General features: G+C 43.9%; 1 protein-coding gene across 2 annotated transcripts in view; it reads left to right on the top strand.

The window, feature by feature from the left end:
- The window catches only part of MYADM (myeloid associated differentiation marker), a 66,719-nt gene that overhangs the window by 18,652 nt on the left and 30,009 nt on the right, over positions 1-18,058 (top strand). Inside the window, exon 1 of one of the 2 annotated variants that reach the window (XM_077457425.1) lies at positions 11,150-11,172. The exons of the other annotated variant lie outside the window; for it this stretch is intronic. The gene's annotated coding sequence lies outside the window, so the exon portion shown is untranslated. Of the gene's footprint in view, positions 1-11,149; positions 11,173-18,058 lie in introns of those variants that run through there. 2 annotated transcript variants of the gene reach the window in all.

The following is an 18,058-nucleotide window of genomic DNA, read 5'->3' as shown; positions in this document are numbered from 1 at the left end:
GCTGTGGTCTTGACTTTTCTGCCATGTTCTCATTCTTAGGTAGGCAGAGGGGCGTTGTTGTTCTCATGTCTGGTTGTCTGTCTTTCCTTCTAGTTGCGTTTTCAGGTTGGGCCGTCTTGGCATCCATACCAATATCAACCATGCCTGCACTCACTTACAGATGTCATTTCGCCACTGGGCGCACCCTCGGGTTGAAAGCAGACGTCAATTTTCTTTAGTTGACATCCTGTTGCATAGAGGCCCTGGTTACCGCCCTGGGATTCATACTCTCAGGGTGCGTCCAAGCCACGGTCCTTAGGTGGTAGGTTGGGCGACGTCGTCACCATTCTGGATTCCACTCTCAGCTCCGATCTCTTGTCTAGGAGGTTGCCTGGAGTACTGCTCAGGGACGTCGGTCCAGTCATCTTTGCTCCTCCCCGGTTTGTTCCAGGTGGGGATGGGGGTGCTTTAGTCACTTTGGGCATGGCTGGATCATGCTATGGGACTTATTCCCCTGGGTTGGAGTCTGTTTCTCCTTTGTCGGTTCAGGATTCGGTCTCGGTTGGCAGGTCTCGGGCAGTAGCATGACCTGTTCGCATCCGGTGGGACCAGTCTGTCTTGGTGTCGCCATGTTGATGATGCTCATTGCCATGGCACCTACTCCATCACATCCATCGGGCAGCCAGGTTTCCTCTCCTATCACTGGTATTTTTGGCACTCACCCTCTCACTTCCTCTTACCAGGTATGGGAAGGGGTGTTTCACGGTGCTTCTTCTGGTGTCTGTTGTAGGGGTTCTTCGGGTCAGCACTTGCTCTCTTTTCCCCACGTATCCTCTCATTCATAGCAGTTCATTCGCATGTCCAGGGTTACCTTGGGCATCAGGCTCATCCTATCCTTCACGGGACATTCAATTGGGTTTGCGTAGCTTGCAGGCTCTAAGGAGGTTCCTTCCCATCTCCAGGTCAGGAGTCGGTGGGTTCCACTCTCACAGCGGTTACTTACGGTTGGCGTTTGGGCATACGTCATTTTATGGATGGGATCTTTACCTTCCCTCTCCCACCTAAACTTGTGTCTTTTTGCCCTCTTTTCAGGCATACCGACCATCCACGCCATGGCACACCTCAGGCCTTGTTTCTTAAGTAATATTGCATTTCCCACTTGAAGACTCCGATTACAAGTGGGAAGGCTGGCCGTAGGCCAGCCTGTATTTGTGGGAGGAGTCTCAGTCTATATAACCCTCCTCCTCTGTCAGGGCCAGGGTTGGGGTTTTCTAGGTGCCCACCCACCCGTTTCCCCCAGGTTATTCACTCATACTCATAGTATTTTTTCTTTATTCTTACATTCAGGGTATGCCCTCTTTTCAGGCATACCGACCATCCAGGCCATGGCACACCTCAGGCCTTGTTTCTTAAGTAATATTGCATTTCCCACTTGAAGACTCCGATTACAAATATGTAAAGTGTTGTGTAAATTGACAGCACTATATAAGTACCTGTAATAAAATAATCAGGCTGACAGAACTTACATTGGTGAAATGAGAAAGGAAGCCAAGCACAGAACGGAATAACATCTTTTCTGCTTGTTACAAGGGCAAAATAACACAATATACAGCAGCCCTCCACAGTTCTCTGATGGTAAAATCTTCTTCTCAGAGCTGAAATTAGCTAGACATCACCAGGATATGGGTTTCATATACAACTTCAACAACTGACTGACAGACTTTTCATAAAAATGAAATCTCATGTGAACTGTCTGGGGCACTTTCTATAAGGAGGTTGTGTGGTACACGGTTGACCCAGAAAAAATATCTATGTAGATGGTGGGTAGGTAAGTATTTGGCCCCTTGCACATGGGGGGCCATCTAGGCTTGGTGCGTCCCTCACGGTATTTTAATGTCTCCCAGAGCGACAGCTAAATCATCAAGAGTAGACACACTGTAGGCAACCTGTCAGTCTATAGCTGGATGGGGCTAAATATTCAGGGACCTTTATACTTGGAAACCATGCTAGACATGGGTAAGCCTAATTTTAAAAGATGGCCATAATAGAAGTACAGTTGTCCTTTATGTTTAAAATGAAATCTTATAAACGTATAGTATTGATCTGTGTTTCCTATGGGGCCTGGGGGTAGGGAAATCCCATTTTAGGGGCTGTCAAGGCAAACCAAACATTTTAAAAAATCTGAAGATGTGTTGTATTTGTGATAACCAGTTACTGCCAGATCCAGTACTGCATCATTTAAAGTATAATTAAAGGTGATCTGTGACTCCCTTTTTCTAATTCTCCTGATTGCCAAAGTCACTGCAAGGGTAAAACTTACATTTGCCCCAGGACAGGAACAGAGGGTGGTTTTCCATTGGGTACACGTGTTTTCATGACAATTGAGAACGGGATCTCTATCTTGTTGTAAAAACATTCCCTCACTTCCTGTTGAGTATACAGGGCAGGAAGTGAAGGGAAATCTCAGACTAACAGGCACTTGTTTGGTAAAAAGACTGGGGAGCTGCTAAGAACATAGTTGTTAGCTTATAAATAAGGCTAAAAGTGTATGTAGTTATGCCACCCTCTTCCTTGTAGTGTGCCAAGACAAAATTCCTGCAACCTGTCCTGCTTTAAGCACTGGGGCTCCTGGAGCACCCCGTTCAAATTTTGTTAGGGGGGGGGGGGGGTCCCATGATCTGTAGTTATGTATTCTGTTATCCAGTCAACAACTGGAGCTGAAGCCTCCATTCACAACTGAGCATTTTGTTATGTGTTTTGCCCATTTCCCTACATTCAACAACACTTAGGGGTTAATTTACTAAAATTGGAGAGTGCAAAATCTGGTGCAGCTGAGCATGGTAGCCAATCGGCTTTTAACTTCAGTTTGTTCAATTTAAGATTTTGATAAAAACTGGAAGCTGATTGGTTTCTATGCAGAGCTGTACCAGATTTTGCACTCTCCAGTTTTAGTAAATCAACCCTCTTAGTATCAAATTATATATATATATATATCTCTATCTCTATATCTATATCTATATCTTTTTTTTTTTTTCTCTTGTGGCTGTTCACATGTCTGTACTCAGTCACTTGAAGCTTGATCACCTACAGTATTTTGGAGCTGTGTTGCAAGTCTTTGGCCCCAGACTTCAATGAAAGTGCCTGTAAAGGCTTTGTTGCGCTAACAATGCTTATTGAATTTAGTGCAAAATAATAACTGTAATTTCGATATATAAATATTTGTATAATTCAATAAACACAAAAATACATTAACCTTAAGGGGACGGTGACAGACCACTTTTACATGGAGTTTGGATACCTTTTTATTATTAATAATAATATTTTTTTTTTGTTCTTCCCCCTTATATTTATTTTGAATATATTCTGTGTTTATTATATTGCACTGAGAGTTCATTAAGCACAGCACTGATTCATCCACATATTAGGGTGATTTTTGGCACATTATACTTATAGCCTATCATCATTTTGGGCTATTTTGATAAATAATGTATACGTTTTTTACATTGGAACACACGTTCTCTGCTCTCCTCCCACCCAGGAGCTTGCTTACATGTGAAAAAATGCTTGCAGAAACCCTTTAGTCTAAGCCTCTAAAGCCTCATACACATGCTTATGTCTCATGTCAAAAGTGAAGAGGTTACTCGCAATACGAATATTTTTACATAAGACAGAATACAACGTTAGAAGACGGCTCGTCGTATAAAATTTTCCATCTTATTTTCGTATTGTTTGGATGGGCCTTAAGGAGGTAACTTCAGATTTGTTCTCATTATAGCAAACCCATAGTTCTCTGGGAGTCCTTGATTTTGATTATTTTTTTTTATTTTTATTTTTTTATAACTTTTTTTAGTGCCCTAAAACCACTATAGTTACCCTTCAACATAACTATTTAGATTTTTATTTTTATTTTACTGTTGTAATGTTTACAAAATGTATAAACTAATCTTGTATATAATTATTCCATTTGTTTCATTAAAAATGTATTTGCAATGAACTCTTGTTGCCCTGATTACAAAGCACACCACATATTTTTGCTATAGTAACCTTTGCTTTTATCTAAAGTTGTTAGAAATTGTGGTTTAACGCTAGTAACTTTATATCTCACTTTGCGCAGTTTCCTTTTTGTGTGGCAGTTCGCTGGTAATGGCAAGTCGTAGTATGTTTGTGTGTGTGTGTGTGTGTGTGTGTGTGTTTTTTTTTTTTTTTTTATCACAGCTGTATTAAAGAGTTTTTATTCTGAAGGGCTAATTGGCAAGTGCAGCAACCAATAGCAATCTATTAAAATTCACCCTGATGAAGTCTGTCCTCCAGTACAAGATGGATTCTGATTAATGTTGGCAATGTGACAGCGTGTTTCTGAAGGCCTCAACCCAGTTATACTAACATTAAGCACTGCTTCTGCCTAAAGCCGGCCATGGACAGTTTGAATCTCAGCCGGTTCAGCAGGGACCAATGATGATATTGATATCAATACAGAATATTAGCAATATTGACATGTTTAAAGATGTCTGTGTATTCCCCTGAAGATAGTTTACAAAATTATGATTGAAATGTGTTGGGGTTTCTCTAAACAGTCGTATCCACAGATAAATCATTTGTGGATTTCTTTTTGTTAAATGTCATATAGACCTCTAATATGTTTTATTTTTGTGTACACCAGAGCTCTTGTTCTTCCTCCTTTTTCACATGTTCCCCTTCCCATCCCCTTTGCCTTTTTTGTTATTGATGCTAAAACACAAAAAAACAATATTTTTATACAAAAGAAGTATTTTTTATTACTTGAAAGATGCACATAAGCCATTGGGAGTATCTTGCTTTTTGTTATATAGCAGCACATTGTTTCTAACCAGTAGGGGTGGGTTCCACATTTTCTGATCAAGTGCATTTCCTGCTAATGCACTGATGGGGGGAATAAGCTAATAGAACTAATAGAAGTAGAAAGCAGGGGATAACCTCATTGGTCTGCTGCTGCTCTTTGGCTGTCCAATCAACAGGCAGGGAAACAGAATGATCTTCTCTTGAGTGTGCAGTGTGAGACGGCTTTATGTATGTCTCTGGATTGGATGGATTGAAAAATAAATCCTTGTACAGTTCTCCCATATACAGTATGTACAGAATCTGTATACTTTGACGTTTGCCAGCTTTAAGCGAGGCCAATAGCTTTGGCCTTGCTAGTGTTCTCGTTATACACCAACAATATTGCGCAAACGAAAAATTAAAGAAAAATCGAAAAATGTAGAAATATATAAGTAATGAGCTGCTAACACGCTAAAATTAGGGATTTTTTAGCTGGAGAACATGTCAAAAGTATAGTGTAAGCGCTCAACTTATATATATTTCTTATAGTGCTCCAAAATGATATGTGCTCAAATGTGTCAAAATATATATAAAATTACCCCGAAGAAGGGGGATAATACTCTATTATAGAAAATGAGAAAAATATACAAGGTGACTTATATATATATATATTTATATTTATATATATATATATATATATATATATATATATATATACCAAGTGTTCTCGGCAAACGGTTTTCATTAGTGCTCATTATCTCAGGAAATGAATTGTTCATCAACTCTGCAGAGTAATGATAGCAGTCCTCTGCCAAACTAGTGTAAGAAGATTGTGGTTTGGAGTTCTCCTCAGAACAAGTTCATTTAGCCAAAGCGGACAGAACAATGATTGTGGTACACGTATGTGGTCTGTGATTATACCTTCACTGATATGTGTACATGCAGAATGGTTAGACTGTGGCCTGTCATCTTTGAATGTTCAAGTACCTGAAGCAAAATAAGCTTTTGTTTATTATGGACACCAACTAGCCATCAACCAGCCTGCACACCCCTAATTCACTGCTGAGTCCTGTAGTGACGAAGGGGCAGTGATGGAAGTAACTGAGTTAAAGTAAACGACGTTACTTAACGCGATTACTTTAGAGGGTCACGAGTAATCTAATTGATTACTATTCCCCCTCATGGTAACGCCATTACTTGGGCGGCGTTACCGCAATTACATCTACCGCCACTAGGGGCGCAACGGCCCGCGATCCGGAGTGCTCCGCAGCCTAGCTCCGGAGCAGCGGCCATCTTGGTGCACCCGTCGGCCGTTTACAATGTGATTGCTCCGTCAAATAATGGAGCAATCGCTTGTAAACAAACCGGCGTCAGGATGGCGCCAGTTCCTCTCTCCCCTCTGTGTACAGATCTGTACAGTGGAGGGGAGAAATTGGATGGCAGCAGTGCTGTGGGCTGCATCTGTACCCACAGCGCTGCTCTGTGACAAGTGCAGTCACAGCCATCCCTCCATACCCTGCCAATACTCTGCCGTACCCTGCCAATATTACAGTGGGGAGATTGTGGATATTACAGTGAGGACTATATGGTGGTGGAATTTTCACAGGTTTTTTGCAAATTCAATTATCTGCTGATCCGAAAAATTATCCGATCCGAGGAACGATCCAATCTGTGAGTTTGGGGGGGACAGATGTACAGAGGAGAAACAGATATGTTTGTGGGGGGAATAGACGTGCAGGGGGGTACAGAGGGGGTACAGAAGGGAAATAGACGTGCGAGGGGGAACGTGCTCCTTGCTTACAGTAATACTAGACCCGCCTCTTAGAATATTAAAAAGTCAGTAACTAATTACTTTTCTAATGTAATAACTGAGTTACTAACGCAATTACTTTTTGGGAGAAGTAATTTTGTAACTTAACTAATTACTTTTTTTAACCACCTCAATATTGGGCACTTAAACACCTTCCTACCCAGACCAATTTTGAGCTTTCAGCGCTGTCGCAATTTGAATGACAATTGCGCGGTCATGCTACACTGTACCCAAATGAAATTTTTAGCTTTTTTTTCCCCCACAAATAGAGCTTTCTTTTGGTGGTATTGGATCACCTCCTACTGTTTTTATTTTTTGCTAAACAAATAAAAAAAGACCGAAAATTTTGACAAAAATGTTTTTTTTTTTTTCAGTTTGAAAACTTTGTAAATAAGTACGTTTTCGCCTTCACTGATGGGGCTGCACTGACAGGCACTGATAAGGCGGCACTGATGAGGTGGCATTGATGGACACTGATAGGTGGCACTGATGGGTGACACGGATGGACACTGATAGGTGGCACGGATGGGCGCTGATAGGCGGTATTGTTTTGTACTGATGGATGCCAATCAGTTATGCCCATTGTGGGCACTGACTGGCATCCCTGGTGGTTTAGGGTGGTATACCTGGTGCTGGGCATCCCTCTTGGTCTGGTGGCATCCCTGGGGGTCCAGTGTGGGCATCCTTGGGGGGGGGGGGGGGCTGCGCTGATAAAAAAAAAATATTTTTTTTTGTTTGTTTCAAAACTTTGTAAATAAGTACATTTTCTCCTTCACTGATGGGGCTGCACTGATGGGCACTGATGAGCTGGCACCAATGAAGTGGCACTGATGAGGTGGCATTGATGGGCACTGATATGTGGCACTGATGTTCACTGATAGGTGGCACTGGTAGGCGACACAGATGGACACTGATAGGTGGCACAAATTGGCACTGATAGTTGGCACGGATTGGCATGGATAGGCGGCACAGATGGGCATAGATAGGCGGCACAGATGGGCATGCATAGGCAGCATCAGGCAGCACTGATAGTTGGCATGGATGGGCACTGATAGGTGGCATGGATGGGCACTGATAATCAATCAGCACAGACCCCCCCCTGTCAGAGGAGCAGCCGATCGGCTCTCCTCTACTCGCGTCTAACAGACGCGAGTGAGGAAGAGCCGATCACTGGCTCTTCCTATTTACACTGTGATCAGCCGTGATTGGACACGGCTGAGCATGTGGTAAAGAGTCTCCGTCGGACTGACACACCGCAACAACGATCGCCGTGATGCGCGCCCCCGGCTCAAAATCCTGAGGACGTCATATAACGCCCAGTCAGGATTTTGAAACCACTTTGCAGCCATCATTTGCCTATAGGGCGGGCGGCATGTGGTTAAAGTAAGATGACCAACACTGCGTAGGGGTTGGTGGGAGAGACCACAGTGCATGGATTGAGTCACAGGCATTTGACCACTCCAAAATTGACAAACGCTGAAGACCTTTCCACTGATCACTGAGCCACACGTTAACCTTGCCAGTGGCAGGGGAAGAAAAATTATACAACAGATTTTATTCAGCAGGCAGTACCACTGCCCATACGGCCCATTCAAATGAATGGGGCTGTGCTTCAACCTCGCTGCAACTACGGTTGCTGTGCAGAGCTGCAGGCTTTTTATGCTTAAAGCAGAGTTCCACTATAGCGGGTCAGAGGAGGAGCCCCTGCGGGACAGAGATGACAGTTGCTGTTTAAAAATTATGATTTAAATCAAGTTGATTTTAATTAAGCCTCTTTACTAGTGATTTAAATTGTGATTTTTAAATTGCCTTGATTTAAATCAAATCCACCCTGGTGGGGGTTGCTCCATCAAACACAAGTCAAGCATTTGGCAGAGCATCCCCTCCTAACTTCAATGGGCAAGTTTTTTTAACATGCATTGCACTCTGTCAACTCAACAAGCTGCAATACATTTGCCATGTGTTGCCCTCTCATGCTGTTTATTTTTTTTAGGTGGGCAGTTGCGGGTAAGGCGGGGGGGGGGGGGGGGCAGTAAAAATTGGCTCCAACCTCCTGATTTAGCCACCTGTGTGAAAGAGACCAAAAAGCAAACCATTCCAATCAGTAAATTATAGTTGAACAGTTGCACTAAATATATGGGATGCTTTTTTTTTTTTTTTTTTTTTTTTTTTTTTTTTTTTTTTCCCTTTCTGCAAATAATTGGCTCTGTGTAGCTAGTCTTGTGATCCAAGCATGTCTGAGGAAGGGTCTCTGCCCAGTGCTGAAACATCACTTTTCAATGGGATTGGACAAAAATCAAGACAGAAGCTTTGAAAACCATCTTTTCTGTGTACTAGAGACACATTTCATCGATACTGCACCGTGATCAGTCGGAAGACGTTGCCGCACCCTTCACATGGTCAATTCCAGTATGTTGTGGGAGAGGAATGAACCATATTTCAGAATGGATGACCACGCACAGAAACACAAGTATACTTTTGTAGTGCCCACCACTTTTAGGTGGTTGCTAGTAGGTAAGGATAGGAGAAATTACCAGTGCCTTACTGTTCTTTTTCTTTAGGCCTGGAGGTTTGGTTTGGGTTAGGGTGGAGTTGTAGATTAGAGGGGGGGTGTGACCACCTGTTCATCACCCTGGAAAACCCTTCATTGCTTCTCCAGAGTAATGTTCTGGAAAGGAGGCGGGTGCAGGGACTGAAGGATAGGCAGTGTGGTATGGTCCTAGTCCAATTGTCAATTTGTCTGGGCAGGGGTGGGTTCATAAATATACACTGGGGTCACATGTTCCCTGGGGGAGATGGGACTAGAGAAGATCGAGAGAGGCTGCAAGATGTAACCCACAGGAGCAGGGCTGGATGGCCTGGGGGAGCAGAGACCCCAGCTCTGGAAAGCCAAGGAACTCAACTGGAAAGCCTGGGGGTTCAGAGACCCCAGAGCTGGAAGGTTCACCATTCAAGAAATGGCACGTAGCTGCTAACCGACCTGAGTAGACCAGCATCGCCTGAACTTTCCTGAGCTGGCGTGGGAAGAAATTGCGGGAGGTGAGAAGGCAGGTGAGGCCTGGGACTTCCAGTGTTTCATCATTACCACATGTCTTTCAGAGGAGCATGGGTCAGTTTGTTAAGGGAAAGGGTTCTTTCTACTCATGCAGCTCAACAAGAGAGGCATCTTATACTGTCCTGCATCACCTACAGATCACACACACTGCAACATCAAGAATAAACGTTCCAATTAGACTGTTAAACTGTGTTTGTGATTACAGCGGGGTGGAAGAAGTGGGGGTGAAACCAGCCATACTGTAATGAACTACCCAGCAGCTCCCAAGGGAGTAGTGTGCTACACTTTGTTGGCATGCCCTGCAGTAATGCATGTAAAAAAAAAAAACATTGATTTTAATACCTATTACTAAGTGTGAATCTGGTTTTATAAATATCATCCAGCTTGCAACCTTAGTACATTTGGATGACAAAAAATTGCTGCATACAATTTGTCTGAAAACAGCATTCAGCCAGTGTATTCCCTGTGCTCTTCTTTGCTGTGAGTCATACGTGGAAGAATGTATTGAGAAACTGTAGAATGATCTCATAGCCCTGGTAATGGGGTTAAGGAAATGACTAGTCTCACATGGTTAACTGTCTTTGGCTATACACTGCAATCTTCCCACAGATTAGGCCGTTCTTTTTCCCCAAAGCCCCTGCACTCTGCACATTGTTCAGCATTTTTTGCACCACGTTATCTAGTTGGCCACAAACAAGCATGCTCAATAAAAAGAGCACCTATCCAAGTGCCAAATTTTGGCGTATACCGCCAAATTCAATCCGCATTTAAGAGGGGCATTCAAGTCAAACTGCGACTTTGAAGTTTATATCAAGGAGTGGCAACTGTATTTCTTTATCAACATGCTATCTTGCTACATTTTATACACTTACAATATTTATTTTAGGGACACCTTTTTTTTTTTTTTTTTCTTTCTTCTGTAGACATAGTTTTTTCATTAGGGGCAGTTAGCCAAGTAGTATTTAAACAAAATATTGGGTGTGGCCGAAAGGGGGTGTGGTTAGATTGAGAGTACTTGCATAGTGGAAAATGTGGTAATATATAGGGAATGTAGGTAGGTGGGGGGGGGGGGGGGGTGAGCAGAGTTGGGAGGGATGGAGAAGAGGTGGGTAAATAGGGTTGGTGAAGGGGCATTATGAGCAGAGCTGGGCTGCTGGGAGGAAAGACGCTGGGACAAGACCGTGGGGGGCAGGCACACAAGTGTTGCTGCACAGAACAGTCAGCAGACAGCTTTCTATAGGACTCAATGCAGCTATAGCTTTTCTGGCAGCAGGCATGGGTAACTGCCTTGTTTATCTCTCCCTGTTCACCACTGCACCCCCCCCCCCCCCTCATTAAGCTAGAGATATGCTCCCTCAATCTGCTTCCCTTCAGGAAGCAGCCTGGGTACTTTTTTCAGCGGACAGCCACACCCCCTCCCTGCGTCCCAGACAGTCACACTGCAAACCTCACAGGCTACGACTCCTGGGTAGTGTTCAGTTGAAGTGACTTGTAATGAGTGTCTGTCTGATCTAAGCTGCTGCAGGAGGAGGTAAGAGGAAGGATAGACTGATAATCAATGTTCTGCCACTCTGTTGGCACCCTGTCCAGCTGCACCTGAACTCCGACCTCGCTCACTAGCACAGCTGTCTGTTTACAGAGACAGAATTTTGAGATTCTGCGCGGGACATCGGTCTGATTTCCGTGACTGTCCCGGGCAATCCAGGGCTGTTGGCAAGTATGCACTAATCCCAGTGTTTAATGCCTGGAAAGCTCGGCACAGAAAAATGTGTCACTACGCCTGAACCATCCTAGGATGACCTGCATCTCTTCATCATCAGTTCCCACAGAAAAATTAGTCTTTGGTGCAATATTATGACAGATTATGTGTCGATTATCGAGGATCAGGCGTGCCACAGGAATGACAGCTGTGGGCTGGGAACCACCACGGCTGAGATCTTCACTGATGGACGTATGGCCGTCTTTGAAACGTTTACACCATTCAAATGTCTTACTGGGGCTGAGTGTCTCATTATGTACTGTGCTTGAAGTCTGCTGTAGATATCCGTGGGTTTTACACCTTTTTGTTCACAAGAAACTTCATCACCACACGGTGTTCCATGCACGCACTAACACTGTTCTCTGCCATCTTGATTAACAGTCTCTGGACTGGCCCATGACATGTGTGCTATCTATCAATATTGGGGCACGCTTGCCACTTGCTACCCTGTGTGTAGTACTGCCATGCTAGCATCCTTTTTTATACCTGTAAAATTAGTCCCGGTTTGACGTGAACACCCCTCGTATTTTGTCAGTCAAATCTGTACAAGATGGATTCTGATTTCTTCTCATTATTGTAATGTATTCCATTCTGATGGTTGCTGAAGCTTTTATCATTCTCTTGCATTGCTGTTGCAGCCTTATCTCTGTAATCCACCCAGATATTATTATGTACGCTATACTGAACTTTAATGGTGTCTTAGTCTTCTGGGAGGGCTGTCCACAAGGTTTAGGAGTGTCTATCGGAATGCTTGACCCAGAAGTGTTATTCGGAACGGTATTCGGACATCATGGCGGCAAAAAACGGAGTGGCCAGTAATTTATTACTACACATCCCATGAGGCATTGTAAAACTCTGACGTTCAAAGACATGACTAGGCATGATGGGGATTGTAGTTCCTGAACAACTGGAGGGCCGTAGTTTGGACACCCCTGCCCTAGAGAATAAAGTGGAGATTGTTGCAATAATTTATGTCGCACTGTATTTGCTCAGCTGTCTTTCAAAAGCAAATTGTTTAGGAAAAAATATACTTCCATGAATTAAAAAAAAAAAACGAATCAGTAAAGTTAGCCCAATTTGTTTGTATAATGTGAAAGATGATGTTGTGCCGAGAATCGTGATCTTTATTCTAAGCAAAAAAAAAAAAAATCTTGATTCTCATTTTTATCCAGAATCGTGCAGCTCTAATGGGAGTAGATTTATAGGCCCAGTGATTTGGATTTCGGTCCATCCAGTTCCGAGATCACGCTGCCTCTACAGTCCTGTTTGGCGGGTTGAGGGAACTCCTCTTCACCCCCACCATGTGCCTGAGCAGTAACAGGATGCAACACAAGCTCATTATTTTGTCAATATACTCTCATCTCTAATTGGCATGCTCCACAGGACGCCTTATTGGTACCTTATGCTGCCTCCCTTCCCTTCTCTGAGCTCCGCTGTAGAGTGGACTACAAAAAAGTTTAATATCAAGTCAAATTGCGGTACTTGCACTGCTTGAATTCAAAATGCATTTACTAATATTTATAATGATAACATTTAATTTGTGTCTTGTATATGTCTGGAGTTCAGCTTTCTGTTAGTCTAATTTGTTGCAACATAGAACGATATTTTAAGTTTAAGGTGCCTTGCGTATAATACTCGCACAGGGAGCAAGGTCTACATCTGTTGAGCAGGAATAGCTTCCAAGCAATTGGCAGTAAGAAGAAAGGGGAAGAGAACATGTTTAGTCGCAAAATGTGTGATAGAATGCCAAGAAATATGTTGTTTCAGCCCATGCAGCTAGTGCTTGTTTCAGTAGGGCGCTTTCAGTATGTGTCTGAAAGGTTGATCCTGGCTCTTGTAAGATCTGGCATAGACTGTCAAAACGAATGGACTTAGTCTTCAGAAAGACTCCTTTCTGCCTTCTACTTGCAGAACAGACAACGTGGTATTGGATCCAAAAATAAAAATGTAATATATTGCAGTGTACAGATTCTTAAATTTGGAAGCTCCAATAGTTTAACCTTTTTGTCCTTCATTTTCACCTGGTAATCCAGCAAGTAACACGTTTCCTGTCTTGGGGTGTCCCCACCCTAGATGCAGGAGAAACAGACCCCTTTTGGACAGGGGAATTGTCAGTCTGGGGACGGGGTAGTGTTAGATGGACTTGGCTAAAGTCAAACGCCAGCTAATAACTTTTATAAGCAGTTATAGTAACAGTTGTGTTTTTTTTGTTTTGTTTTTTTTTCCTTTTTGGGATAAAGACTTTACATAAATGAATAAAAGCTGAGCCAATGTAAGGACCCCTGTCATGTTTCACATGCTTGTGATATGCCTTTTAAATGTTATTTGTATTATGTCCCTGGTTCCTCCCCTTCCTGTAGCTCAGTTTTATACTGTATAGTTACCTTATGATCATTTGACCTGTCTGATGTTTTATTGTTGTAAGATCCTCACAGTTTATGGATTAAACTTCGTAAGATCTTCAACGTGTCATCTGGATTGAGTAACTGTCTGCTAATTCAGCTAAGATTGGGTTATCGATAGCTCATCACAACTGTAAGTTACAGAGATCACACTTTTCAATGCTTAGATTGGAGAGGTAGAACAACACCTGTCAATGTTAAATGGTTTGTTTAGCTGCCACTTTTGATGGACAGATTGGTCTGTTTTAAAGGATGTTAAAAAATAAGACTTACCGTACTGGCTGGTTCAGTGGGTGAAAATTAAGGGGAAAAAAAGCCAAGAAGAATACAAAAAAAATGAATGCAGCCACATCTAAAAACTGTTAAACTGAGATTATGTTACATTTTTGTTTTATAAATTTTGTAATTATACCTAAATGGACTTTTTTTTTTTTTTTTTTTTTTTTTAAGTTTGGCTAGAGTGATGAGGGGTCAGAACCACTGTGACTGAGATGTGGGTGGAACAGAACATGTGGAGATCAAGAGTGGTTTTAGGGCCCCTGGCCAAAGTGTTCCTTTGTTCGGGGCAGGCTGAAAGAGCAGGGAGTCAGATAAGGGGAAGGCCATGGGGCAGTAATTCAAACGCAGTGAAGAACAGGCAGAACTATAACTGGATGGCAATAGGGCACATCAGGGGATAAGTCCAGAGGCACAGGGCACCAATCTGGTGCAGCAAGGGCTTAGTCCAGAGCCACAGGGCAGCAAATCGGGCACCGTGAGTAGCAGGCCCCATTATGGTACAGGATGGGTTTTGTCCAGAGTCATAAGGTAACAGGCTGCAATCTGGTACTGCAGCAGTGAAGTTCAGGGCCTGAATACAGGCACAACAGGGGCTGGTAACATCTTGGTACAGCAATGACTTAATCCAGAGTCACAAGGCAACAGTCCGGGCACAGGGAGTAGAATGCCACAGTCTGGTACAGCAGGGGTTATGTCCAGGGTCATAGGCAACAATCCGGCCACAGAGAGTAACATGCCACAATCCAGTACAGCAGGTGTTAAAGTCCAGGGCCACAATCCAGGCAAACTAGGTCAGGCAGCGAACTGGTACAGCCAGGGCTGGACTGGGACAAAAATTCGGCCCTAGACTTTATCCAGACTGGCCCACTTTTATTTTGCGAACACGCAAAAAACAGTATATAAAATAGACATGGTACAGGAGATGGTCAGAGACTGCAGACATACTACAGGAGATGGTCAGAGACTGGGGACATGATACAGGAGATGGTCAGAGACTGGGGAAATGATACAGGAGATGGTCAGAGACTGCAGACATGATACAGGAGATGGTCAGAGACTGCAGACATGTCTGAACCCAGTGTAAAAGTGTAATGTATCACAGGGCTGCTCCACTGTATTTAAAACAGTTCTGCAAGATCAAGTCAGTAATCTTCCTTTTGAAAGTACATCCATGTGACAGAAGACAGCAGCACATCCAATTTCCAAAATACAAATTGTCTTACAAACAGTGAACTGGTAAGGATTAGTGGAGGACAATAAACAGTTAATGGGTCCTCTAGCCTGAACTAGCAGTAAAGTCTTCCAAAAAAAATCACAGAAACCATGCAGCACACACAGAGCTTTGGATAAATAACTGAAAAGAAGCTGAAATGGTTAACAGCCAGCCCTGTGTCACACTATCAACAGACAGAGAATGTTCCTAAAAAGTACAGAGCAAGGTGAGAGGGAGAAGAGAGGACAGATCAGTAACCTGCACACTGCCCGAAGGCATTGATTTCTGGAAGACACTGCAGCCAGTGTACATGTGACATTGCTTGATCGTGGGACATCCCTAGTCCCACGATCTTGTTCCCATTCAGCTAGCGCTCTTTGTGCTGTAGGACTGGTTTTGCTGTAACTGTGGTCATACCTTCTTGTATCTCATAGGCTTCAGATACAGTTTGTTTCTCCTTCCTCTGCCCCCATTCAGCCCCACTCCAGCACCTGTGTATTCAAATTTGGCGGGCTGGGGAGGGTTACACTACCTGCTGATTGGCTGTTGATGTGTGGGAGGAGCGGAACAGGTCCTCGCTTATACTCTCATAAGAAGAGGAGTTCAGAGACTTGGGCTGTCACTGTAAACCAGCCCACTGAGCCATCGGCCCACCGGGATACTCCTGGTAGTCCCGATGGCCAGTCCATCCCTGGGTACAGCAAGATTTTAGGGATCCATCAACCAACAGCAGCGTCAGCAGAGGAAGCCCTTGCAGAAACCCATTGCAGGTCCTTGGAGGGTTGTGTGTCCTGACCGCAGCTTCAGGATCACAGTCAGTGGCGGAAGGAAGAGCAGAGTCCCAGTTTCTAGAAAGCCACATAGACAATGCAGAACTACAAGTCCCAGCAGTGCAGACAGCCAATACTGAAATGTCTATCTCCGCAGTTCCATGCATCTTCTAGACTCCTAGTTCGAACTGCAGCCATGAGCTGCTCGGTCCATCACTTAAAGCGGGAGTCCGCCGTTTCTTTTTTTTTTAAAAGCCAGCAGCTACAAATAGAGCAGCTGCTGACTTTTAAAATAAGAACACTTACCCGCCCAGCGCGCCCGCGATGTCGGCACCCGAAGCCGATCTCTCGATCGTCACTCGGGTGCTGTCATCGCCATCTTGGGTATGGGAATCAGGAAGTGGAGCCTTTCGGCTTCATTTCCCGGTTCCCTACTGCGCATGCGCGAGTCGCGCTGCACAATAAGGATGGACCCGCTGCCTCTGGGATCTGTGTATTTCCCAGCAGGCAGCGGGGGACTTTCGGAAAGTGGCGTAGATCTACGCCCCTTTCCGCAGAGAGCTATCCCGGAAGTGGGTGCAGTTACCTGGATTATCCAGGTAACTGCACCCCCCTCCCCCCTGAAAGGTGCCAATTGTGGCGCCGGAGGGGGGGAGGATTCCAATGAGCGGAAGGTCCACTTTAGGGTGGACCTCCGCTTTAAGTAAGCTCTGAACAGCCTGACACTCTTGTTATCTGGTACTTTGAATTCAGTCAGATCTCAGCTCCAATCTTTGCAAGGTTCCTGCACTACTTTTTTCCAGTTCTGGATAGCTGGAAGGGATTGAGAAGCTGGCTGGAATGGATCACAGTGTTTCTCCAGGAGCAAAGGAACCAAGCAGCTGCACTCCTTTGCTCCTGGAGAAACACTGAACCATTCCAGCCAGCTTCTCAATCCTTTCCAACTATCCAGAACAGCGGTGGGACCCACTGAGCCATGTGGAATTCCAGGACTGCACTTTACTTTGACGAGCATGCATCTTCTTCTATCATCTTGTGTGTTTTTTTTTTTTTTTTTTTTTTTTTTTTTTTTTTTATCTCATCCTATTAGTCACCATTTTAATACTACACTCAGGTCGGCGCCTCCCCCTCCCTGTTTTTTCCTTGAAGTATACTCCTAGGTTAGGGGTGTCCAACCTTTTTTTTCCGAAGAGGGCCAGATTTGATTAAGTGAACATGCGTGAGGGCTGACCATTTTGCCTGACATTCTTTGAACCATTAAAATTTTGGTTTAAGTGTGTTCATTCGAGCACTAATACACTGCCCCACAAGAATTCTCTTGCCTTTGTGGCTGTGTGTGAGTAAAGAGAGGAGCTCGGAAGTGTTATTTGGATATACCGTATTTATTAGCGTATAACACGCACCTTCACATTAAGAGGAAAGTTTCAGAAAAAAACAAATTAAAAAAAAAAACTGACGCAAAATAAGGGTCAGTGCCCATCTGCAGCCTCACAAGTGCTATGAATACAGCACCCCCATTGCCACCAGTGCAGTACCCACCATTGCAGCATTTTTTTGCTGGCACTATGAGCAAGGAAGAAAAAAAAATCAGTTCTGTTAAACACGCATACATACACACACGCACACACATATACTGTGTGTGTCTAATATACCTCTTCCAGCCAGGTACTGCACTGTAGGGGGAGACAAACGGCACACACTGCTTTCACTTTAGGTCAAATCCGTGTGACTGAGCTTCCTGCAATGCTGAGTTCGGCTGAGGATCAGTCTCAGCTGCTCTTATCGCTCTTCCCATCGAGATATACAGGGCCCCCTGCAGCATTGGGCTCGGTTGCTATGGTGACCTCTGCGACCCCTATACTTCCGCCACTGCTTAGACCTCTGTTAAAGGGGTTGTAAAGTCAGAAGGTTTTTTTTTTATCTTGATACACTCTATGCATTAGGCCTTATGCACACTGGACATTTTTGGATGTTTTTACAGCTGCTATTTTTGG

This window comes from Lithobates pipiens, unplaced genomic scaffold (assembly GCF_037356315.1).
Source record: "Lithobates pipiens isolate NorthernLeopardFrog02 unplaced genomic scaffold, aLitPip1_a1.2 Scaffold_27, whole genome shotgun sequence".
In the NCBI taxonomy this organism is placed as follows: Eukaryota; Metazoa; Chordata; class Amphibia; order Anura; family Ranidae; genus Lithobates; species Lithobates pipiens.
The sequence above is the reverse complement of the archived record's forward strand: the minus strand, read 5'-3'. Positions and strand labels throughout refer to the sequence as shown.